We start from the raw sequence: 11,804 nt of genomic DNA, 5'->3' as shown, positions 1-11,804 counted from the left end.
TAATATTCTTCAGCTAATACAAAAGGCCTTCCACTTCTAGACCCACGACTGCCGGTTGAACTTAGGGCCGCAGAGAATGTTGACGTTTTTTAAAAAAAGGCTAAAGACCCACTTTTTTTAGTCTTGCTTTTAATTAATAGCATTGTATTTCCTTTAATGTACTTTTTTGGTCCTTCTGTGCACAGCCATATTTCCTTTTGCTTTTTTTTATTACAGTATTATGATGTGTTTGTTGTGTGAATTCAGGGGAGTCGGGTCTGTTTTTACTTTAAATTGAATCATTTTTAAACATGTAAAGTACTTTATGCTACATTTTCGTATGAAAAGTATTTTATAAATAAAAGTTTGATTGATTCAGTGAGGCTGATTGTGTGAACAAAAAGGTAGTGAGAGCAGCATCATACTACACTTCAACCACTTCGGTGTGTATCTTTGTCCCAGTGTCACCGCCGGTTGTACAATAGTCTTGATTTTAGCTCAAATCTGCTTCTTCCTGTTTATTGACCAATAGTAGAGAACGAAGAGTGACAAGCTGGGATTGGAACCTGCGCCGTGTGCAGAGGGTGATAGCCTCTGTACATGGTGCTTCTGCTCAACCAGCTCTGGGAGATCGGTGAGTGTAGATGTGAGTCTCAGTCTGGGGGCTCATGACTCCACATGTCATCAGCATGAAAGATAAAAAAAGTGCTTTTTTTAAAATAATTAGCAAAGTAGAACATGTTTCCCATCATACTTCAGGGGAAGAAAGCAACTTTAGATGTCAGCGAGAGCGTGGTATACCGTAACCTGACCCATGTCCAGATAATTGTATGTGCGACCATTGGTAATGTCTTCAATTCAATTTCAATTCAATTCAATTTTATTTATATAGCGTCTAATACAACAAAAGTTGTCTCTAGACGCTTTCCAGAGACCCATACCCAGAACATAAACCCCCGAGCAGTTATTACATAATATATGGCAAGTAAAAACTCCCCTAGTGGGAGAAAAACCTTAAGCCAAACAGTGGCAAGGAAAAACTCCCATTTAGGAGGGAAGAAACCTTGAGCAGGACCAGGCTCATCAGGGGGGACCCTCCTGCCGAGGGCCAGACTGGGGGTCAGGAACGGAAACAGCACAGCAGGCAGGTGGAAGCAGCAATGGGATGACCCGGGGTGGGGACCGCAGGCCAGCATGCAGCTCCCGAAGCTCCGGCCCAATCATCAAGTCCCAGGTTGGGGTTCAGGGTCGGGGAAAGGTTGAGAAGGGGCAGGGCCAGGGAGAGGAGTCTTGACGGACAAACCTCTCCCCCGCCTGCCCGGGCCGTTACCCTGCCCCTCTCACTCCCACACTGCAGGATCCGGTGTTGTGCATTCAGAGATGCTCTTCGCCACCGGCAGAGGATGCTGCAACATGGACAGAATGTCTTCATAGTGTTCACTTCTGCTGCCACAAATCTGATCATTTCTCAGTCTCGTTGAGCTTAGTTACTTTTATGCTTCAGCTTCTTTGAAGGAATTGCGCCAGATCGCATTATTACATCAGTCCTGGTTGCATTTTAATCTGGGAGCCAGCAGACGGAGTCGTAGGATTTCTGCTGCCGTCTGATATTTGTCGCAGCCCGTCTTTGCCGGCGAGGCGGCCCTGCCTCACTGTGAGCTGTACAAACACTGGTTTTAAGCGACTGTGTCCAATTTTTCACACGATTGCACATCTTTCGCCTGAGACGGCCAAAATGGCACAGCGTGAACCCGCCATTTGACCTTCACGCTCTGAATTTTTTCCACATTCCTTGAATCGTTTAATAGCGATGTAATGATAATGATAACTGACTCTTCTAAAGACTTAGATTATCATAGATGCTACTCATGAGCCGAATCATTATCAACCATCAACAACCATCAAACTTAGCATGTTCTCTTTTTTTTACCAGCTTTCAACACCAACGGCTTCATTTGCAGACATTATTTGGAGGGGGGCCTGTTAGTAACAGTATAAATCTGGACTGGAACTCTCAGGTTGACTTTAATTATTACCACTATCTTGTCTCAAGGCCTTTGAATGAACCAGAACTTTCTCAATTTAGAGGGATAAAAAGAAGACGCACAGTCAGCTCTTTTTTACCCATTTTGGCCTCATTTTGTCTTTATCGAAATTAGCTCGGAAATAACTTTCTCTGTGTGAATATTAGCTCAAGGTCAACATAAGGGTGGAATTTGAATCAGTTCTGACTAATGCAACAACAAATGAGTTGGCCTGAGATGTGACCTAAATGAGCCAAAGCAGCACATTTGTGGCTCTGCGGTTTGATAATGAGGCACAGCAGGCACACACACACACACACACACAAACACACACACACACACCTCTGCGTTTCGTGGAGTGTATGCAGCGTGCGTACTCGCTCACTCACACCGCTGCAAACAAAGCTCAGCGTGACCATAAATCAGGCTGACTCCAGCCTCTCAACATGCTGCGCTGCATCACGGTGGGCCCCCGTTCCCTGACGAACCCCCAGCTGACCATGAATCCTATCAGGATAATAGCAAACCATCTTGTGTACTGAGTGTTGATTTATCACAAGTGCTGGAGTGGGCCAATTTAAAAATATAACACCATAAGTCATTCAGCAGCAACAGTTCGGCGGCTGCTCCGGGTGGGAGTGTGTGTCTCCATGCGCTTCCCCGCTCCCTGCTCCTTGATGTGGACGTCATTAGGAGCTGGCAGCTTCGTTGGGTTCAGATGAACCAGACAGGCCGTGATCATCACACGCTGAAACTACTCCAGTCAGCTGTAAATCAAGTCCGCTGAAATGACGAGAAAAACCCACCCAGGATTTTTTTGACTGCAAATGGAAGCTGATATATATTAAATTAGACTAGATTATTCAGATATTAAAATGCACTTGTGTGTGTGTGTGTGTGTGTGTGTGAGAGTGTTTTCTAGCTGTTGATGATATTTTCACTTGGCTAATGATTCAGATCGACAATAAAAATCCACTTGTATTCATCTTTGGTTGCTTTAGCTGCTTTTGGGCTTCATAAATCAAAGCTTCCATGACACTTCTTGGCAAAAGAGAAGCAAAAAGCAAAAGCTGCAGGGGGTCGGTGTTTTTCTTCTTATGACCATAACTCACTGAGAATATCATCTTGAGAGATTTTTCTTTAAAACGATGAAAAAGAAAATCTTAACATTAAAGATTTTGGACAGAATCATAATTAGCTTTGGACAAATTATTGCTATTGCCGCCACCGCTGTTGCAAAATCAGTCAAAAGAAGAAGGCAGAGGATGATCATTCAAATGATAATTCAGAGTCAAAGCCCTTATGTATTTTGATTAAGTAGCGTTATAGCACAACTACATGATGAGGTTGGAAACTACATTTTGACAACTTAAGATTGACTGGCTACGTCACATCTAGCGCTGCCAGAGACATGGAAAAGTGTCACCATTACTCTTTTGTGATAAACTGGACGGTTGAAATGCCTGAAAAACCAACTTGTGAAATATTGTTTTTTCAATATTTGTTATATTAATCAAGTTAGAGCCGTGTCATTGACAGGTTTTCTTGGAAATGCAACAGCAATACAGTTATGTGTTTGCACTGCTGCACTGTTGCACATTTTTGTACATATACTGGGAAACAGACTCTATTCTATTTTATTTTTTACTATTTTATTTTATACTATACTTCGACACAGATTACTTTTGTAATACTGTATTTGACCCGGTCTCTGTACGTTTTGACCGTATAGAAACGTAATTGTCGTCAGTTGTGTGAAATAAGACCTGGAAACAGACATTGTGGCATAGAATTGTCAAATTGGTTTAATTCACCGTACAAATTGTTACAGATTACTTTTGTAATACTGTATTTGTGTACATTTTGACCGTATAGAAACGTAATTCTTGCCATTGTAAGAATGAGATGTACCTGCTGGACTCTACTGCCCTTACTTTTTAACAACTTGTGCTTTTTATTATTTTACCTCTTTTCTTATCATTTTATCTCATTTTATTTGTTATTTACTGTTTAATTGTGTCTTGCCGCTTTTAATGTTGATGTAAAGCACTTTGAATGACCTTGTGTTGAATTGTTCTATACAAATAAACTTGCCTTGCCTTATTCTGCTTTTTTACTACATTTTTTGAAGGAAAACACCACACCGTTCTGCTTTAATTTCATTGTAATGACAATAAAAAGTCTGAAGTGTGAAGTCTGAAGTCCATGCTGGTTGTCTGCCTCCATGTGTTAAATAATAATAATAATACATTTTATTTATATAGCGCTTTTCAGGGCACTCAAAGACGCTTTACATTAAAACAAAACACATAATACAAATTACAATTACACAGGACAGTACATAAGGACACAACATGAGACTGTTGGTCCTGTGATGCTCCGTGCAGCCCAGAATAAACTCCTGTGAACGGCTTTATTGGGATTAAACACTTAAAATAATATGTATTGAAAGTCCAGGTGAATCTGTGCTACGCAAAGACCTTATAGGTTGTACAGTTGTTTTTATAAGTCCACACATTCCCATAATGTCTGCCGGTGGCTGGGTTGGCACACCTTAAAGAATCTGGCAGATTGTAATGAAAAACTTAAAACTCTGTTTTCTGTTTTGGGACAACGGTGTATTTTCTGTAGTATTTTATCTAACCGGCATCAAATCACATCACATCCCAGATAAACAGACATAAACAGACATAAACAGACACCCCCACATTCTATTTCTGATTATTATGTTGTTATTATTGTTTTTTCAGTCTGTTCAGCCAGACAATCTTCCTTGGCTTCGAGCTCAGCGCAGTCAGAGACGACGGGGAAACAAGGTGAGCCGTTAGCAACAAGTATGACTTGGATCTCGGCCCGTGTTTAGCAATTTCACAATCTGGCAACATGTGCACGCAACAACCAGGTATTTACGGAGGAGGGGAACGCTGAGCTGCAGCTGGGACCCCGCGCTCACACACCAGGAGCTGCTTCTGCAAAATAAGCAGAGCAGAGAAGCAGGCAGACGGCGTGAGACTGTGAGATCACAATCACCATGACGATGTTCAGATTGCAGTGGAAATCTCATTGGCGAGCGTATCTGATCAGCATCAGATCTCCCTGACTGACCGGGTGCATTTACAGTTGTGAGTGATCACACCTGACGTTCTTGTCCTTCGTGGTTGCTATGGTAGCAACACTCAGAGAACTGATGTTGGGACCAGAATAGCTTTGTGAAGGTCTTCTGCCACTGAGGCCGTTAAGTGATGACAGCAACGTGATCACAGTTAATCTGATCACAGTACACTTTCCCGTTGAGTGATGTCCACCCAGACGCCGCAGAGCCCAGAGAGGTCGACGCCACCTCTGGACGAGGTTAACGTCACTTTCAGCAGTTTACTATAGAGGGTCTGCATTGACGTCACTTTCTCACTGGACCACGACCCCTTACTCGTGGCAAAAACGGCTGCAACTAGTCGGGGAAACTGTGGAGAAGACGGGATAACAGCTGTTTATCAGCTTAAATTAGCGTCAGTTGGACTTGACAGTGACCCGTACAGTTACCAAGAACCAGTGGTCCATGGACATTAATATTTGGTACAGTTACCAAGAACCAGTGGTCCATGGACATTAATATTTGGCCACCAATCCAGTTTCCTGATATTTATATTTACTTAATTTCTACGCCGGGGAAATACACGAAGCAAAGCTTGAAGGCTTACAAAAGTCTTGACGCTTGGTCCGACTTCAAGGCAGGATTTGTTGTAGAAATTAAAGTGATGAGGACACCGAACTTTATGATTTGACCGTTTAACGTTAACTACCCAAAAATCCAACATTACCTGATACAAAATGGGAACCACAAATCCACGTTTCGGTGCCTGGAATCCAGTTGTTTCTGTGAATTGCAGCGGTCCATTTGTCTCTCTTGAGCTTATTTTTCAGCAGTCTGTAAATCGATAACTCTTATTTCTTGCTAAATCTATGAGTACAGTCGATTGCACAACAGCTCTTTCCCATTTTAGATGTTTTCCAGTTGCTCAAACTGAAAGTTTACGCTGACACTCAGTCTTTCTGACACTCAGTCTTTCTGACACTCAGTCTTTCTGACACTCAGTCTTTCTGACACTCAGTCTTTCTGCCACAAATACCCCTTTTACACCAAGCTGGTTCCAGGGCTGGTTCTGGGCTAGAGCCAGACTTAGCACCAGTTCTTTGGTTTTACACAGCCCAAGCACCGGCTCCTGGCTCTCAAAACTGGTGCTACGCCAGCCCCTTTGAGCTGCTGGGCCAGCTCAAAGAACCAGTTTACGTCGGGGGCTGGGGGCGGGGCTGGGGACGGTGTTACTGAACAACCAAAGCAGAATAAACACGGAAGAGCGCCGTTTTTAAACAACGGAGCGTTGAAGACGGCGGTTAATTTAGCAGACTCTTTTATTATTACATCCATTTATTTAATAATGGATGTAAAACAGAAGCAGCAGTGGTCTACGGTACAATCCACCAACAGTAACGTCTGCGGGCTCCGTGCCGCCGATGCAGTGGCTCCCAGCCCGCGGGGAAGCGTTCCAGCTCCGGGACGCTTGGACGCGAGGCTGCCGCTGCCTCGGCGGGCTCCGTGCCCGCCGAGGCAGCGCAGCTCCATCCATTTATTTAATAAAAATGCCTGGCCCGCGGGGACGCCTCCCAGCCCGCCGTTCTGGTTCTGGTTCCACCAAATACACCAATGCAGAGCCTACGGCGTATGTTACGTACGAGGAGAGGAGAGGAGAGGAGCTCCTGTCCCCCGGGGCTGCCGGCTGTGACGATCGACGCAGGGCCTACAGCGTAGGTTACGCGGCGACGGGCGCCGTACGCCGTACCCTACGCCGTACCCTACGCCGTAGGCTCTGCGTCGATTTAAAGCGGGCCCATAAATCAGCTCCGGAGCCGGCAGGCAGGCAGAAATCCCGAAATTTTCAGAGCAAATTTCTTAACAGGCGTTATTTGGATAAACTGAGCCCAGGTTGGGGATCTTAAAGGTTACTTTACCTGAAAAAATATTAAAACTTAATAAAGTGCCATATTAACAGCGCTACAGCAGGAATTAAAACAGCTTTTGGCTCTCAGCTTCCTGATCAGGGTGGGGATGAAAACGAGGGGGCGTGGTGACGTGATGACGTGGCTCTCTGGCCAGCTGCAGGCTAGCACCAGCTGTGTGAAAGCAAACGGTTCTTACTTAGAACCAACCGCGAACCGGCTCTAGCACCAGCACTAGCACCAGCCCTGGAACCACCTTGGTGTAAAAGGGATATCTGTGGGCGAAACCCGCTGTGAAGTCGCATCTGTGACGTCATGTCTATTCCCTCTATTGCAGGTCTGAAATTAATGTAAAGAAAATAAAGCTGAAAAAAACTAAAAACGTTTTTTTTTTCCACGCAGACTGTGAACACAAGACATTCAATTTCTCCAAAGTAAATGCTTTTCTAACTGAGGGTTTTGTGGTTGCATGCATTGATGTGAGTCTTTTTAATAAGCTGCGAGAGAAGGGCACACTTGTGTAAACTCAGCTCTGCGTTTCAGCTCCCAGATCTTCACAACAGGGATGAAACAGTCGAGCAGCGAGCGCCTTTGACTTAATGAAGTTTATCACAAAGAACTAATTTCCTCGGTCACAATGCCTTTTTGTGCAGTCCAATGCACTTTAGGCTTTTCATTTCAAATTCATGCCGTGAGCCTTTTCGCCCAGCCCGTCATTGATGCAGCTGGCTCAGTACAGGCAGCTGTGAAAGATTTCTATTTCGGTCATTAAAAAACGGCAAACATCAGAAGCGTTCCCCGTAACGCTTTTTTCCCACCATAAATGTGTACACTGACAAAGTGGGCTTTGTGCGAGAGGGATTTGCAAAAGTTTGTATTGATCTTATTTGTGCTTGTGGTTTATGCAAGGGTGTGAAATGCACTGAATTAATCAGCAGTTGTTTATTTCCATTGTGTCTATTCTGTTGTGGAGATGAGTTTTAATGTCGCTGCTGCAGTCCCGGCCGATATAACAGCGACTGAAGGAGCGGGTCGTTCAAGGTGGAGATTGGGTTTATGGTTGTAGGCGCTGACAGAAACAATATGAGAAGCAAGCCTCAGGTACTTTTGTGATGTTGTTGGAGAGTGATGTGGGTTTGAAGTCAGATAGCTCCTGAGGTAAATCCCTTAGTCTTCCTGGCAGCGACAGAATTCTGTTGAATATTTCCCATCTTTACTCCATCTACTCAGCCTTATTGCTGTCACATTCCCAATACAAATCCATTTTCTTAATTTTTCTCCCTCCCTGCTGTTCAATATCACAAGCTGGCTGTCACTAACAGTCTGCGTGATTAGATGTTTCTTCCTCTGGAGGTTTCTGGCACTTGAGAGCTTACGCCAGCAAACACTTGAACTCAACATCGGAAAATAGAAAATTAAAATCATTGATTTTACTTCTCATTGAGCAATTGTAATATTAAATGATGGGTAGGTGATGCCTTTTTAAATGAAGAGAAGGGGGGAAAGAAATTGTCATGCGCCCTGCAGTACTGGAATCCGCCGCTAGGGGTTCTCCTGGCCCCATTTGAAAACACTGCTGCAGAAGAGTGATCTGTCTGTGCTGTTCTGATGAAAACAAGTAACCCAGCATGTTCAGACCACATATCAAGAAATAGAAATCTGCATCCATACATTCTGTTAACACATTTGAGAGTTTTTTTTGTGCGTACAATTGTATTTGTTCATATTTCAGTCACTATTCCACTGAAAAAACAACCTTCATGCGTCATATAGCAATGGAATTTAATAGCCAACACGTTTTAATCAACTCCATCTTATCTTTCATTGGTTAAGGCTGTATGAGTGTTTGAAGAGAAGACTCGTGACGGCAGTCGTCTTCACGTGTCGCCTCTGCAAGCGGCAACACAGTTGAGACATTTCTGAGGTCAGGGTGGGTAGAAGGGAGCACACAGCCTTCTACGGAGACCAGACTGTTTCAGTATGTGCATGCACATCTACAGCCGTCTCTTTGTGTATTCTGTGTGATGAGATATTTGCCTCGGTGTGTACCAACAGAACACAGTCCATTGAAATTGGTATTTTTTCCTGCCAGCAGAAAGAGCAGTCTGTGGCTGCTGACAAGCTGCAGTCCATGCTCTTATCTAATGGATCTGTTCGCAGTCACATGTCGTATCCTCTTATTTTTCATCCGCGAGTGCTCTTAAAGTTTGACGTTCCAAATGCTAAATGAAATTGCATGTTTATTTTCTGCTGAATGTCGCTTGGTTTGCGATGCCCTCTCCACTCTGCGTCAGGCAGACGTGCAGCATTTCAGCCGGCGTTGGGTGAGAGGCAGCGAGCAACTGGTCTAACAAGGACTGACGCAGAGAAATAGACCTTTGTTCTGTGCAGAGGAGAATATATTATTTCGTGATGGTAAAGCTGCTTATATTGTCTTCACTGATACAAGGATCATTGATTATGTGGTGTATCGTTCCGTTGGTGCTGCTGGCTTTTTACATATGCCTCATGTATAAAAACCAAGTACTGGCAATCATAACAATAAACCGCCATTCAAATATCCTTTAACGACATAATTAATTTATCCCTCAATGGCACAGTATCAAAGGCTGTGAAAATCAAACCAACCATTCATTCCTTTTTTTAAATCAGCTTTCAGATTTATGAAACTAGATGGCTTATATAAGCGATCGCACCCCCACCAAGAAGCATACGGCCGTCTAATGAAAGAGTTAAACGCACGATGTGGAGGAGAAGAAAAGTAAAGCTGCAGTGTGGAGAAGCCCTGTTGGGGATCAGTGGCAGCTCCTGGGCTTGCAGCTTTCCCTCCCAATAAGAAAGAAGAGAGATGCGCCACAAAAGAAGGAAAAAAAAGAGAAAGAGGCGAGAGGATTGAGAGTGGGAAATAAGAACGGACAGCTGTGCAGAGGGCAGTCGGGTATTTATAGACGTATGACAGAGGGGGGAGTGTTTGATATTTGGGGTCCTGCCACTGAACCGCAGCTAAAAATATTGTCTCAATTTATTTTAAGTGTAAAAATGTCAGAAATGGGGAAAAAAAACATTGTTTTGTTGGTTCTAAAAAAATAAACGAAAAATAAAAACATAGAAAGTCGCTGGCAAACCCACAATATCTCCTCTCAACAGTTTCCAGTTTAAAATGTTGGCAGCGATGGTTTGTTACTAAGTTACGATCCGTGGCGTCTTTTTATGTGCATGGTGGAGTTGTACATTAGAAATATAAAATGGTACATAAACTGCATTTATAAATGACTTTTGTCTTCCTGACCGCTCAAAGCACTTCCCATTATACACCACTCTTCTTCAGCACGCATGCGCAGCCTGATGAGGAGTCTGATGAGGAGTCCTGTAATGGCTCTTTTACACTAGTAGCTACTCAGCCCGACTCCACTCGCCTTGCCCTCATTTATTTTCGATTTTCGATTGGAGTGAAGCTGCTGTGACGTATTTGATTGTATGATCTAAACGAAGAAGACAACAACACTAAAGATGTAGAACATGGAGGAGATGATAGATGTGCTGCTGGATCTGTGGCTTGTGTTCAATATCAAGTTAAAAAATGAGAGTGAAAGAAGCTTCAAGCGGCGACGCTTTTTAATTTTGTTAGTTTGTCTCTGCGCTGCTGAAAAGTCAGCTGGAGCCGCGAGCAGCTATGAAGAGACAGAGCTCCTGGTAGATCTGGTCGTTCCTTATCACCCGTCTAGATCCCTTTTTAATTCTCTCCTCAGCACCAGGTTTATGAACATCTGCACCTCAGAGTTGGATCACCAAACAGACTTTTGCTGCCATTGCCTGTCGAATAAAATGAACCAGAATCCGTCAGAGTCTCTTTCTCTGATTTCCTCCTCCTGACTCAGACGTCTGACTCCAACCCCCCAACCAATCAGTGGTCTGTAGTGTGATGATGTCAGATACAGCTGACTCAGCAGCTTAGAACCTCGGCAGAATAGTAACAGAAAAGTATCTACTCGGCACGTTAGACCCCTAGTGGAGAAACGCAAAACCGAGGCGAGTTGAGTCGAGCTGAGTAGGTACTAGTGGAAAAGTGCCATATGTTGCCTGATGGAACCATGAGATATGGACGGGGAAACAGAGGGCCGACACGTCCCAGATCTGATTGGTTGACTTCAGGTCCGACTCCATGAGCCATGACTACAGAAAGGAAAACAATTTCATAAGTGGGTTTTTGGTAAACTTGAGAAAATAGGAAACAGATAGTGATTTGCAAATAAGTTCTGACATAACTTTGGTATTTAAACTCATTCCATCTGTACTTTTCTGTTTACGACCACAGTGGCTGCTTTAGTTTCACAGCTTATACCCTGTGGCATCATTTCAGGATCGAGTTAATTCTCTCGAAACTCTTGGATGGCAAGGACTTTCATATTTAGTAAAATTTTAAAGGCGTCCCTTTTTTTTGGCTTGGCACTTTTATTGCACTATGGAGGCTCTTGTTGACAGGTGCTGCGCAGATCAATATTTCATCTGTGAAGACAGATTTATGTGCGAGGAAACAGACATCATTCATCAAGAGCACAATGTTGGATGAAACATTTCGTGGCTAAGTGCTGACAGAATGTGTTCCTGTTTGAAACAATATTACTAAAGCTGACAAACTCTTTTTGCTCAGTGTAAAGTTTTATATTTTGCAAATGTTGACTGCTTATTACATCTGTTTGATATGGTGGACATTAAAACTTTAATATCACGCCTAAATCACCTTATGGGCGCTTGATTGGTTTAGTTTGTGTCTGGCTGACAGGATTTCAATTCAATTCAATTCAA

This window comes from Cololabis saira, chromosome 2 (assembly GCF_033807715.1).
Source record: "Cololabis saira isolate AMF1-May2022 chromosome 2, fColSai1.1, whole genome shotgun sequence".
NCBI lineage: Eukaryota > Metazoa > Chordata > Actinopteri > Beloniformes > Belonidae > Cololabis > Cololabis saira.
This window is presented reverse-complemented; position numbering follows the sequence as displayed.